The sequence below is a fragment of the Acomys russatus genome, chromosome 3 (assembly GCF_903995435.1).
Source record: "Acomys russatus chromosome 3, mAcoRus1.1, whole genome shotgun sequence".
In the NCBI taxonomy this organism is placed as follows: domain Eukaryota; kingdom Metazoa; phylum Chordata; class Mammalia; order Rodentia; family Muridae; genus Acomys; species Acomys russatus.
The window spans coordinates 51875511-51890209 of record NC_067139.1 but is presented as its reverse complement, the minus strand read 5'-3'; positions in this window follow the sequence as shown (position 1 = coordinate 51890209).

Here is a 14699-nt window from a genome sequence, read left to right as displayed (position 1 = left end):
TGCCATGTCTGTATTCCAGCCAGAGTAGCCATATTGGTGGATTATGGTCCTTCTACACGCTCTCTCCTTCCACCACATGGGGCCTGGGGATCAAAGTCAGGTGGCTAGCCTTGGTGCAAGCACTTCTTACCCACGGAACCACCTTGCTGACCCGAAGCATTCCTTCCTCCTCTCCTGTAAAATAAAATTCTTTCAGACTATATTAGAAGATGTGTTAACTAACAGGTTTTTAAAGATCTGTGGACAATCACTTGAATGATAGTGACTATGGAGGTTACTCAGCAGGACCCCGCCATCCAATTCAGCTCTCTTCCCTTTGACCGGTAAGGCAGTCTTAAAGATTGCTCAGTTCACCAGATTGGTTCTAGAATGGAGCTCACACACAAAGCACTGGCCTGAGTGATGTTAGTATTCTGAGAGGCTGGAAGCTTTCTCCACACGGCAGTCCATAAAGCAGCTGGGAGCCTGGCTTCTCTCTTCCCTGTTTTACCTCTGGGGCTTTGTGGTGTCTCTTCCTGTTTGCTGTTGCTGCTCTAGCTCATTAAAAGTGTAGTGGCCTAACACAGCACAAGTCCCTAATGCCTGTAATCTGAGGAGCGATGAGGCAGCACCCAGACAACAGCCATAGACCTGAGGCCAGCCCGCTCTACACAGTGAGCTCCAGGTCAACCACGGTCATGTCATGAGAGCCTATTTCAAAACGAAGTAGGAAGAAAGGTGTCGCCCAGACCTCACAGATAAAAACGCACTTCTGCTTGGACAATGAACTTCACCCACCTGATGAAGCATCCTAGCCAGCTGGTTTTTGTTAGGGATTATCTTATATTTTTATGCACTATTGCTTAAATATTTTATTTAAAAGATTTTAAAGATGGATTTACATTTTTATGTGTATGGATGTTTTTGCCTAGTGTAGGTATGTGCACTACGGGCCTGCAGTACCAGAGGGCACCAGAAGATGGCGCTTGCTATTCCAGAACCTTCTTGAAAAGGAGCCAGTGCTCTTAGCCACTGAGCAGACTCTCTAGATTTTACTTTTAATGACATGTGTGTGGGATTCAGGGAGAGGGGGCCGTATGTGCACATGAGTGCAGGCGCCTGAGCTGGCTGGAAGAAGGTGCCTCATGATACAAAGAATTGGGCTTCTATCTGAAATAATTCACTGACCACCAACTCCACAGAGTCCAAACCAGAAAAACCAGAAAAAAATCCAGGTGTGGTATCACATGGCTGTAATCCCAGCACTTGGGAGACAGAGGCAGGCAGATCTCTGTGAGTTCATGGCCAGCCTGGTCTACACAGAGAGACCCTGTCCCCCAAACAAAACAAGCGAACAGAAAGACCCTGTCCCCAAAACAAAACAAGCCAACAAACAAGAGGCAAAAACAAACAAACATACAAACAAAAAACAACAACAACAACAAAAAACCTAAGAAAGAAGCTGGAGACGTGGACACATGTCCTTTACTCCAGAGAAGGCACTTACAATACACCAAAGAAACGAGTCCTCACAGTGTAGCTTGGTGAGCCCATTAGGTTAGTTGGGGTTTCTTAACAGGTGCATGGGTGAAGAGTTACCTACACAGGCAACTTATGGGAGACTAAACCACTGAAGAAAAGTTTCTACTCTCTAGCAAACACTTTCATATCCAGCCCCCAGCTCCTGTGGAGGTCCCCCAGCTGGACTAGAGGTCACTCTGGCTGCCAGAACTCCAGCTCCCAGCGGAAGTAGAGATCCTCGACCCAAGCACAGGCCACTCTGGCCTTGAGACCAGAGAGGAAACAGAACCCAAGGACAGAACACTTTCATGCCCTCGGGAGGAATGGGGCCTCATGACTTCCTCTTCCTCTCAGCCCAGAGATGGAATGAATATTCGTGGGTCCATTCTTATCAGGCCTCACCGCCGCTATGCTTTTAAAATGGCGGTAGGCATGTTACAGCTGGAGGGCAGGGCTCCTGCAACACTGGGCATAACACTTGGGAGGGAGAGGCAGGGCAATGTAACATTTGAGGTCATCCTAAGCTGTAGAGTGAGACCCTGTATTAAATAAGCAAATAAACCAAACATGGTGGCGCATGCCCTTAATTTCAGCACTCAGGAGGCAGAGGCAGGCAGATCGCTGTGAGTTCGAGGTCAGCCTGGTCTACAAAGCAAGTCCAGGACAGCCAAGGCTGTTACACAGAGAAACCCTGTCTTGAAAAACCAAATAATAATAATAAATACATAAGCAAATACATGGAGGGTGTATTAGCTCTGTCATTGCTGTGCCAGAATGCCTGCCGTAAACCACTTATTGGGAAGGTTTATTTTGGTTCAGAATTTTAGAGAGCATAGCGCCTGATTGCTCAGAAGCTCATCATGGTATCAGGAGCATCGGAAGGAGGAGGAGGGTATTACCTCACAGCATATAGGAAATGGGGGGCTGGGGGGAGTGATAAGGGACCAAAGACTAAGTAGAACCTTCAAAGACATGTGGCCTGGTTCCCACTTCTTTCAGCTAGGTCCCACCTCCTAAATGTAACAGGCTCCCAGACCTTAGTAGGTCCCCAGATCCTAGCACAACTGACTCCATGATGGAAGTGCCATTCGGGCAGTAAAACTCAGCATATAGACAGCACCATCAGGCAAAAGGAAAAACAATGACCTAATCCATCAAAGTCCATAGTTCTGGGAACATCTCTAGATGTACTCACCTTGCTTTTTGGCATCTGTAGTTCCGTGTGTGTGTGTGTGTGTGTGTGTGTGTGTGTGTGTGTGTGTGTTGTCCCTAAAAGTTCACCCTAGTGCCCTTAGCACCATATTCCAGACCACAACCCCAGCAACAGAAGGCCACTGGTTTACTAGAGGCCATGACATACCCAGAACCCCAGGTGAGCCCTCCAGAAAGAACCTTGCAGCTTTTAACCCAAATTTTCATCCTTGCATGAGAAATGTATACAAATATAACAGCTATCAAAGGAAAGAACCCAGCTGTGCCAAAGACCACACCAGCACCCAGAACCCAGGTAAGCCTCCTTGCTCCTCTGCCTGCCCATAGACTACCAACACTCCCTCCGTGCCCACTCAGCTTATCCCCAAAAGCCTCTGTGCTCAACACTATATTCCCCAAAGCTCACAGCCCACCCTTGACCTTCCTACCCCATATCCCAGCATATAATATTATAAAAGAATGAGAAGACTCCCAGCTCAAAGGCTCAGGAAATACTTAACAAAATCATAGAAGAATTTTTTTTCTAATGGAAAGAAGGCAATGCCTATAAGTGTACAAGAAGATTATAGAATACCAAGTAGATTAGATCAGAAAAGAAAGTCCACAGGGCTAGAGAGATGGCCCAGTAGTTAAGAGCTCTGCCTGCTCTTCCAGAGGTCCGGAGTTCAAATCCCAGCAACCACATGGTGGCTCACAACCACCTATAATGTGATCTGATGCCCTCTTCTAGCGTGCAGGTGTACATGCAGATACACAAAATTAATAAATAAATCTTTAGAAAAAGAAAGTCCACTCACTACATAATAATCGAAACACTAAACATACGTAACAAAGAAAGAATATTAATAGATGCAGAGGAAAAATAGCCAAGTCACATATAAAGCAGAGGTACACCTGACTTCTCAACAGAGACTCTAAAAGCCAGAGGGGCCTGGACATCTGATGTGTTGCAGATTCCAAGAGACCACAGATGCCAGCCCAGACTGCTATATACAGCAAAACTTTTAATCACCATCAATGGCAAAAACAAGATATTCCATGATAAAGTCAAATTTAAATAATATCTATAGACAAATTAAGCTCTATAGACGGTACTAGAAGGAAAACTCCAACCTAAGGAGGTTAGCTACACCCATGAAAACAGAGGACATAAATAATTTTACACCAACAAAACCAAAAGAAGGGAAGCATGCATGTACACACACCACCACCACCACCACCACCACCACTACCACCACCATAACAGAATTAGCAATCATTGGTCATTGATCTCTCTCAATATTAATGATTCAATATCAATATCAATAACTCAACTCCCTAATAAAAAGACAGACTTACAGAATGGATGTGAAAATAGGATCTATCTGTCTGCTGCATGCAAAAAACATACCTCAACATCCAAGATGGTCATTGGCTCAGAGTAAAATTTTGAAAAAAAGATTTTTCCAAGCAAATGGACCTAAGAAACAAGCCAGTATAGACATTTTAATATCGAACAAAATAGACTTCCAACCAAAATTAATGAAAAGAGATGGGAAGGACACTTCATACTCATCAAAGGAAAAATCCAGCAAGATGATCTTTTCATTCTTAACATCTATGCCTCAAACACAAGGGGCCCATATTTGTAAAGGAAACACTACTAAAGCTTAACTCACACATTGATTCTCACACACTGACTATACCTTCTTTTTAACACCTCATGGAAGCTTCTCCAAAACTGATCACACACTTGGTCACAAAGCAAGTCTCAACAGATACAAGAAAATTGAAATAACTACTTGTATTTTATCAATATGGTGGTTCCTCGGAAAACTGGGAATAGATCTACCTCAAGACCCAGCTACACCACTCCTGGGCATATACTGAAAGGACACTCCACCCTCTCACATAGACACTTGCTCAACTGTGCTTATAGCAGCTTTTTTCAGAATAGTCAGAAGAGGAAACAGTTTAGATGTCCTTCAGCTGAAGAATGGATCAAGAAAATGTGATACATTCACACAATGGAATACTACTCGGCTATTAAAAAACAAGGAAATCTTGAAATTTGCAGGCAAATGGATGGAACTAGAAAAGATCATCTTGAGTGAGGTAACCCAGACCCAGAAAGACAAACATGGTGTGTACTCAATTATAAGTGGACAATAGCTGTTAGGTAAAGGACAATCAGGCTACAATCCACAGACCCAGAGAGGCTAAGTAACAAGGCGGGATCAAGGGGGTGGGGCACATGGATCTCCCTGGGAAGGAGAAATAGGATAGATTTTGTGTATGGACTAGGGGTGGGTAGAGATGGGAACAGGAGAAAAGCGGGGGAAGGGGATGGAGAAGGTACCGGGAGAGATGACTGGAACTCAAGGGTATTTCAGGGGCATGATAGAAACCTGGTGCAATGGAAGCTCCCAAGAACCTACAAGGGCGGCCTTAGGGAAAACTCCTAGTAATGGATATGAAGCCTGAACGGGCAATCTCCGGTAACCAGGCAAGACTTCCTGTGGAGGGATTAGGACACCAACCCAGCCACAAACTTTCAACCAACAATTTGTCCTGCCTGCAAGATGTTGCCACTCCTGAAGAGCAGCTCTGGGAACAGCCGAGAGGAGAGAAGAGAGGTGGATCCGTGGTAGGGAGAAGTGAGCAGGTGGTGAATGGCTGGATAAGGGAAACCAGCCATTGGTTGAACAAGTAGCTAGAGGAACCAGCTGTTGAGGAGAAGTTGAGGAACTGAGGAAAAATACTCGGAGACTTAGGGATATGAGGTACAAGCTGAAGGTTTTTGTTTTGTTTTGTTTTGTTTTGTTTTTTGAGACAGGGTTTCTCTGTGTAGCCTTGGCTATCCTGGACTCACTTTGTAGACCAGTCTGGCCTCATACTCACAGCCATCCACCTGCCTCTGCCTCCCGAGTGCTGGGATTATAGGTGTGCACCATCATGCCCAGCCTGAAGGACTTTTAAAAAAAAATATTTATTTTTATTTGTACAATATTCTACCCACATGTGTGCCTGCATGCCAGTGCTCTTAACCTCTGAGCCATCTCTGCAGCCCCAAGCTGAAGGTCTTAAAGCCCAGGAGAACTTTTCTTCTGGTTCTGTACCTGTCTCGTCTCTGTCTCGCTTGCTGTCTGTCTGACTCCTTGCTCCTTGCTTGTTTACTTGCTTGATGTCTTTTTACCTCTCCTCTTGCTTGCTGTTACCCATCTTTCTATCTCTCTTGCTGTTCCTCATTTCTCTCTCTTGCTGTTCATCTCACTCTAGCTTACTCTCTCATGTCTGTTACTTGCTTGCCCTCTTCTCCTTGTGCCAATCCCCGTATTTATTGAAAGGAAGTTCATTTTTTCATTACAGATTACATCATGAATTTTTTCCATCCTTACACTCACTAACGCAATCAAAAGTCAATAGAGTAACAAGGAAATATAAAAAGTTCTGTAACCTACAACGGTCATCATAACCGGGTTATTACTTTTGTTTGTTTGTTTGTTTGGTTTTTGAAGACAGGGTTGCTCAGTGTAGCCTTGACTGTCCTGGACTTGCTTTGTAGACCAGGCTGGCCTCGAACTCACAATGATCTACCTGCCTCTCCCTCCCAAGTGCTGGGATGAAAGGCATGTGCCACCATCTACCGCTTGGCCTTGATTACTTCTTCTTAAACAGTACTCAGGAAAGTTTAATCATAAATTTCCCCGGGCTAAAGCCATTTTGTTTACAAGATTGTCATAGCAACATAGCTTGAGCTAAATGTTCTATAAAGAAAAGACGACCTATTTCCAGTCCCAGACCAACAGGTGTGCTATCCAAGCCTAGGCTAACTGCCAAGGGGTCCTCTATTATGAAATATCTGTAAAGTATGATGTTCCAAGTCCAGCTTCTGTTGCTCTCAAGGCAGATTCTAAGGAAACGTTTCTACAGGTAACAGTATCTAGCCAGGTACTGTTATGTCAAAGTCTTAACATTCTTTGATGCAGTTTCTGCTTGGGTGCTCACAGTCAGAGCAAAAAAACTCTTATCATTGTCTCAAGCCTTTGGCCAGATGCCCTCTTTCTCTGTGGGGAAAAGTTTTCCCTGTATGATTTTCCTTAGGGCTGAGAAATAAAGAGAAAAAACAGTTTTAGGAGAAATAATCAGATTTCTAAACCACATTACACCTGGACCATAGATAATATTTAGGGGCAGTGGTGATCAGCTGGAGATCTTTGGAGCAAAGCCTCAACAGCTGTTCTAGATGTCTAGAGATCATGCTGGATAGTCGGAGGTCTCTAGAACTTTGTCAAGCAAGCAAAGCTCTACAACTTACTCTCATGTTTGTGACAAGTTGTACTGGGGTAAATGTGGCACAAAAATTTTCGGAGTGGCCAACCAACGACTGATCCAACTTGAGGTCCACGCCACAAGATGGAACCCATCCCTGACACTGCCTGGATGGCCAGGAACCAGAAGCAGGACAGCTCAGAGACCCACAAACTGAACCAACAGAAGGGCAAAAGAAGGTCATTGAAGGATTCCTAATGATGTAATGCTATTTTTCTAGATTAGAGCTTAGCTCATTTGTCAACGGGGAGGTGTCATCCAGCAACTGACGGGAGCAGACTCAGAGAATCACAACCAAACACTAGGGGGAGCCAGAGGAACCCCGCAGAAGAAGTGGAGGATGGACTAAAGGTGCCAAGAAGACACCAGGGGAACAGGGCACACAGAATAAAACTCACAGAGACAGAAGCGATAATCAAGGATCCTGAATGGTTCTGAGCTAGATCCTCTGCCTATACATTATGGTTACATTGCTTGGGGTTCTTGTGGGACCCCTAGCTGTTGGGGGTTGGTCTGATGTATTGTGAGGCCAACTACTGCTTGCTGTTTCTGTGACCTACCTTGCCTAGAACTCAAGCTGTTTGACCAATAAGAGACATTCACACCTGGGCAGGGCAAATGAGATAGTCATGGCTAAGGTTCCGGGGCGTGAAGAGACAAAATCTTGGGAAAAAGAGAGACCAGAGGAGAAGAGAGGAGAAGAAGGCCACCATGGGTGGAAGAGAAGCACATGGCTGGCGTGGATGGAAATTTGGCCCAGATGAAGAACATTAGCAAGAATTTGGGGTTATGGATGGGAGGTAGCTTGATAGAAGTTATTAGAAGCAGATGGCATGGGATTGGGGCAGGTATCCCATACCTGCCACACTATGGGAAGTAGTTTAAGGAATTAATATCTGCCCTGCCCTAGGTTAACTAAGGCTATTTTAAAACATAACAAGTGTCTGTGTCTTGATAGATTGCTAGTCGGTTATATTGCGGAAATAATAATTATAGGTCTAATAATGAACATTATTAGGGTATACTGATAAATTAACAACACCACCTAACAGAGTGGAGGTGCCTCTGACGCTTGCCTGTGCTTTGGATTCTTTTCCTTCTACTGGGTTGCCTGCCTCATCCAGCCTTGATATGAGGGTTTGTGCCTAGTCTTTTTGCTTCTGGATAACATTTTATTAACTAAAGTATGTCAATACAAAATACGATTTTTTGCGTGTGCTTAAAAGCTCACCCTGAGAAGCTGGGCATGGTGATGCACGCCTTTAATCCCAGCACTCAGGCGGCAGAGGTAGGCAGATCGCTGTGAGTTTGAAGCCAGCCTGGTCTACAAAAGTGAGTCTAGGACAACCAAGTCTACACAGAGAAACCATGTTCTGGGGAAAAAAAAAAAAAAAAAAAAAAAAAAAAAAAAGCTCACTCTGAGAAAGGCTCAGTGCTACTAATAAAGATTTTTTTTTTTTTTTATTGGCTTAAACCCATTGTGGTGGTTTGAATAGAAATGCCCCCATAGGCTCATATATTTGAGTGCTTGGTCATTAGGAAGTGACACTACTTGAAAGGGATTAGGAGGTGTGGCTTTGCTGGAGTAGGTGCGGCCTTGTTGGAGGAAGTGTGTCACTGAGGGTGGGCTTTGGGTTTTCAAATGTGTAAGCTAGGCCCAGTGTCTCTCTCTTCCTGCCACCTGCAGATCCAAATTAGAACTCTCAGTTCCTTCTCCAGCAACCATGTCTGCCTGTGTGGCGCTATGTTTGCCACCATGTTTCCCTCCATGATGACAATGGACGAAACCTCTGAAACTGTAAGCCAGACCCAATTAAAAGTTTCCCTTTATAAGAGTTATTGCGGTCATAGTGTCTCTTCATAGCAAGAGAACACTAAGACACCCCTGTCGGAGCAGTCTTCGGTGCTGGATACCCTATAACACTAAACTCTCCAGAGCCTCCAAAAATAGCACCGCCCTGAGGGAAACTAGTAAGTGGAGCCATTGTGTGAAGTGAGGAGAGAAGACAGAACTTTCAAGGTAGGCCCTCACCTCTTCTGACTTCATTACTTTCTTTACTGTTTTCCTTCCTCACGTTACCTCATGAGAAATGCTGTCTGTCAGAGAGGATGAGAAAGGTGACCCGGAGAAGTGCACCCCTCAAAGCTTTGACACTGACAACATGGTCCCTGAGTAAAGGTGAGCTGTGTTCCCCTCAAAGCTTTGACACTGACAACGTGGTCCCCTGAGTAAAGGTGAGCTGTGTACCCCTCAAACTTTGACACTGACAACGTGGTCCCTGAGTAAAGGTGGACTGTTTTTTGCCATGTTCTTTAAAATAGTCTGCTGGGGGCTGGAGAGACAGCTCATTAGTTAAGAGCATTTGGTCCTGTTGGAGAGGGCCTGCGTCAGTTCCCAGCACCCACACAGCAGCCCACAATCATCCAAACCCCAGTTCCTGGGAGTCCAGTGCCCCTTCTGGCCCCCACAGGCACTGTACTCACATGGCGTAAATACATACATGATTTCGATTAAGAATATCGATAAGATAAATCCCTGTTTATTGACTTTATTTCCCAGAAATGGAGTAAACAGGGAGCATGGGAAATAACGGAGTGGTGTACTTTAATCCCAGCATCAGGGAGACAGAGGCAGGCAGATCTCTAGGCTCATGGCCTACCTGGTCTACCTAGTGAATTCTAGACCAGGCTACACAGTAAGACCCTGTCTCAAAACAAAACAAAAGAAAACATCAACAACAAACCCCCTGGTCTACAAAGCAAGTCTAGGACAGCCAAGGCTACACAGAGAGACCCTGTCTCAAAAAAAAAAAAAAAAAAAAAAAAAAAAAAAAAAGAGAGAGAGAGAGAGAAAACAAAATAACAAAATGCTGTGCTATGTGTGGTGGCCGAGGAAGATTCTTTTCCATATTCTGTTCAGAATGTGAGCTTGGTGCACTTTTCAAGGAGGCGTGTCCTCTCTTATGTGGGTGTGCTGTGGTTTCCTTGTGGTAGTCAGCCAGCCAAGAAGAGTTTTTTGTTTTTGTTTGTTTGTTTTTTTCTTTTAAGACAGTGGTTCTCTGTGTAGCCTTGGCTGTCCTGGACTCACTTTGTAGACCAGGCTGGCCTTGAACTCACAACGATCCACCTGCCTCTGCCTCCTGAGTGCTGGGATTAAAGGCGTGCGCCACCACCGCCCGCCTGGCTCAAGAAGAAGTTTATCAAGACATTTATCTGCCTGGCCCTGAGGTTCTTGCCCTGGGGCCCTGAAAGCTCCAACAGCAGGACAAGGAATCTTAGGTGGCCCCCAGCTGTCAAAGCCCTGCAGCTCTCAGAGGGAGAAGCTTGGGGAGGGGAGGAGGCAGAGACACCGCTAGCCTGCTGAGCTCCAGCTGAGAGGCCATGGCTCTCCTTCAGACATAATTCAATCACATTTTCTCTCTCTCTCCTTAGCTTTCTGTTTGCTTGTTGTCTGTCCTGTGGATGGAGTCATGGCCTCCTACCTGCTAGGGAAGTGCTCCATCACTGGGCTGCACCCAACCCAGAAGCTGTTATCTTAAACCACCAAATTATAGGCTTAATGTACTTAAACCTTTCCTAAAACCAGGTGAGAACGATTTAAAGCAGTTGGATCAATGATGTTTCCTTAGTTACGAATAAGAAAAATGGTGGCTCACAACCATCTACAAAAATAAATAAATAAATAAATAAATAAATAAATAAATAAATAAATAAATAAAAGATACACATCCAGGGGGCTGGAGAGATGGCTCAGAGGTGAAGAGCACTGTCTGTTCTTCCAGAGGTCCTGAGTTCAATTCCCAGTAACCACATCGTGGCTCCTACCCATCTATAATGAGATCTGGTGCCCTCTTCTGGCGGGCAGTCATACATGCAGGCAGAACATTGTATACATAGTAAATAAATAAATCTTAAAAAAAAATATACACATCCAAATTAATGGTGGGTGTGGGAGTGGGACTTGTGACAGAGGAAATATTTAGACTCTCCTTTATCCACATACATATTTACCTGCCACACACTAGGTTTTGCAATTCTCTTTTTAACTACAGGGCTAATGGATGCTATGGTGGTTACACGCCTATACTCTAGTACTTGCAAGATGGATGCCGGAGGATCTGAGGTGCAAAGTCGTTTTCAGTTACTTAGTGAGTTAGAGGCCAGCCTAGCCTACGTGAGGTTCTGTCTCAGAAAATCAGAACAACAATAACAAAAATTCCCAATGAGTTGCTTAGGTTCAGAAGTTGCATGAGTTACATACCCAGCTGCAATTTGCTTTTTGGAGACAGTTTTTCTGTGTAACAGCCCTGACTGTGCTGGAACTTGCTTTGTAGAACAGACGCAAATTCACATAGATCTGCCTACCTCTGCCTCCTCAGTGCTGGGATTAAAGGCCTGTGCACCATGCCAGGCTGCAATTTGCATTAAAAAAAAAGATTCATATATTTGTTATGTATAGTGTGCTGCCTGCATGTACACCTGAAGGCCAGAAGAGGGCGCCAGATCACATTATAGATGGTTGTGAGCCAACATGTGCTTGCTGGGGGTTGAACTCGGGACCTCATGAAGAGCAGGCAGTGCTCTCCACCTCTGAGCCATCTCTTCAGCCCTGCAATTTGCATTTTTAACAGGTAACTTCTGAGGACACAGTCACTTTATCCACTTGAGTTGTGACCAGAAGATTGAGCAAGGTGGTGTAAGCACACACCTCTGTGAGAGGCTGAGCCACAGGCCGCAGTGTTGACAGCCGAAGCTCCACGCAAAGGCGGCACAATGCCAAAGGTGATGTCCTCTGCAGCTTGCCACTCTAGGCATAACCGAGTGTGGATGCTGTTCATTGTTTCCTCAGGCACTGAGGAGGCCAATGAGGTTCCAGTGGCCACTAGTGCGTGATGATGGGCCTTGCTTGGACTTCTGTCCATAATAGTAATTGCAGAACTTTGGAGAAGAGGTAGGCTTTTCAACTTACGTTTTACTTTTTTAGTGTGTGGGTATTGCCTGCTTGTATGTGTGCACCACGGTCATGCAGTGTATGCAGAGGCCAGAAGAGGGTGTTAGATACCCAGGAACTGAAGTCACAGACATTGTTAGCCACCATGTAGGCACTAGGAATCAAACACTGGTCCTGGCCACCTGGTGGTGGTACAATGCCTTTAATGCCATGCCAGCTCGTGAAAGGCAGAAGTGGGTAGATCTCTGGGAGTTCGAGGCCAGCCTGGTCTACAGAGGGAGTTGCAGGTACACAGAGAAACTCTGTTTAAAGAAAAGAAAAGAAAACAACAACAACAACAACAACAACAACAACAAAACCCAACAAAAAACCAACAAAACAAACAAAAAAGGAAGGCAAAGCCTGGTCCCTGGAAAGAGCATCAGCACTCCTAAATGCTGAGCCATCTCTTCAGTCCTGGAAGGCTACAGTCTTAAAAACTTGGAGGCCGAGGCACAGGCTTTATTTTTACCTACATTATTATTGAAGGGATGGGCTTATATTCTTTGAAATATTTTCCATCTTGATTAATTTAAAATTTAAACGTTTGCACCATCATATGTTTTTAAACACACACACACACACACACACACACACACACACACATTTATTGTGGTTGTTTCTGTCAGAGAGCAAAGGCAGGGTAACCAAAATGGCTGGATTATACAGGGAAGGGAAGCCCAACTCCTGGGCTGGAGAAGTTTAGAGTAGGGGGTGCTATGTGCCCTGGAACAGGTAGGGACTGAAAGATGCTGGGAGAACCTGGTGGCCATGTCCATGTTGATATGTTAAACAGGCACCTCAGCTATTTGTTCTGGGTTTGAGATCTAACATATATGTATATATGTATATGTACACATACATACACACACACGCATACACACATACACGCATGCACGAAGGCACACACGCACACACGCACGTTTTCAGTTCACAACAACATAAATGGAAAGTACCAAGAGTTCCCACGTACCTTCCTTCCCCACAAAGAAGAAACTTCCCCCACAGTCAACATCCTGTGGCACATAGACACATCATTACCACCAAAGCCTTAGTTAGACATCCCATGTGTTTTTGACGTAACAGCGTCTTACAGGAGCTTCCCCGACCTCTAGGTCCTCTACGCTCAAGAGTCTTAATTTCTCTTCTGCTCACACCTCGCAACCAGTGATCTTTTTCTGTCACCTACTTGTACGTTTGCCATTCAAAGTGTCATGTAGTTGTTATACACTAGACAGCCTTTTAAGAGCAGGATCTGCCCGTGATTTTTCTGTCTTTCTAGACTGTTTGCATTAATCTCATTCTACTTGACGTCCGCGGGAGTTGATACCTCATATGCAAAGAGAAGCTGCAGTAGAAGCTGGGAAGCGTGCACTGGTATCACGTGGGCATGCTAAGCCCTGAGGCAAGGAAGTGCAGGAAGTCTGGGTGGCAGACCTTGTCGAGATTCTGCCAGAGTCCCTGTGTGTCTGCGGAGTTTTTTTCAGAATTTTGAGGCAGAGTCATAGGTACTGTTTTACTATTTTAAAAGTAACTGCTGGGGAGAAGAGACTGTTGGTGGCCCAAGGAGGCCACTGCAGTGAGGGAGTTGTGGCAGCAGCACAGGCTAGACCACCCAGGGTGGGGAGAACAGTAGAGACGTTGTGAGGGTGGTAGACTAGATCAGATTTGCTAAGGATTAAATTGGTGACTTCAGGCTGATTAACCAACAGCAAAGGTTTCTACAGGGAAGAATATGTGTGCTGAGAGGTGGAACGTTCACATGTAAGCATGTACATCCTACCACACGCTCCAACACTCCATAGCGAAACATTTCAGCGCAATCGGGCATGCATTTTAGTGTTCATACCCAACACCTAAACATCCTTACTGTCCGTCTATCGGCACTGACACCAGCCCGTCTTATTTCTGTAGCACATTTAAAATGTATACCTCAAAGTACGTCTTCCTGGATTCACCTCAGCAAGGATCTACTTTGTTTTTATTTTCAGTTTGCTAGAAAATTTACATGCAAGGTGAAATGCACCAAATTTGTTTTTTTTTGTTTTTGTTTTTGAAATAGGGTTTCTCTATGCAGTCTTGGCTATGCTGGAGTCACTTTGTAGACCAGGCTGGTATCGAACTCAGAGATGTGCTTGCCTCTGCCTGTTTCTCCACTGCCCCCCTCCCGCCCCCCCAGTGCTGGGATGAAAGGTGAGCGCTGTCCGCGCCAGGCTGTACCAATCTTTAGAATAATTTCCTTACTTCTGAAAATGCATGTGCCTGAACTGAGAGGTCAAGGGGCGCAGCTAAGCCCGCTGCTGGATATGGGAACCTATATCCATATACACTGAAAATGTGAATGTGAGGATCACCACAACACAGGTTTATTTAGGCGAGGAGTTTGGACAGAAACACCTAAGGGGGACAACAGGAAAAGAAAGGGTAGGTGCTCCAGAGGCTCGGCGTTGAGAATGGTGCGCAGGACAAGATAGCCAAACTCAAGAATCCTGGAAAGCTTGGCGACTGTGAACCACGCGGATCGCAGAGGTGACCAGATTGGCTAGAGCTGGGAAAGAGAGCGGAGGGACGAAGGGAGAAGAAAACCTCTAGTGGCCGGAGGTCGGACCGCGAGGGGTGGGAGGCGCGAGAGCAGCTGGGAGGGAGGGGCGAGGCGAAGTGGGCGGGGCCAGAATAGGGGGTAGCG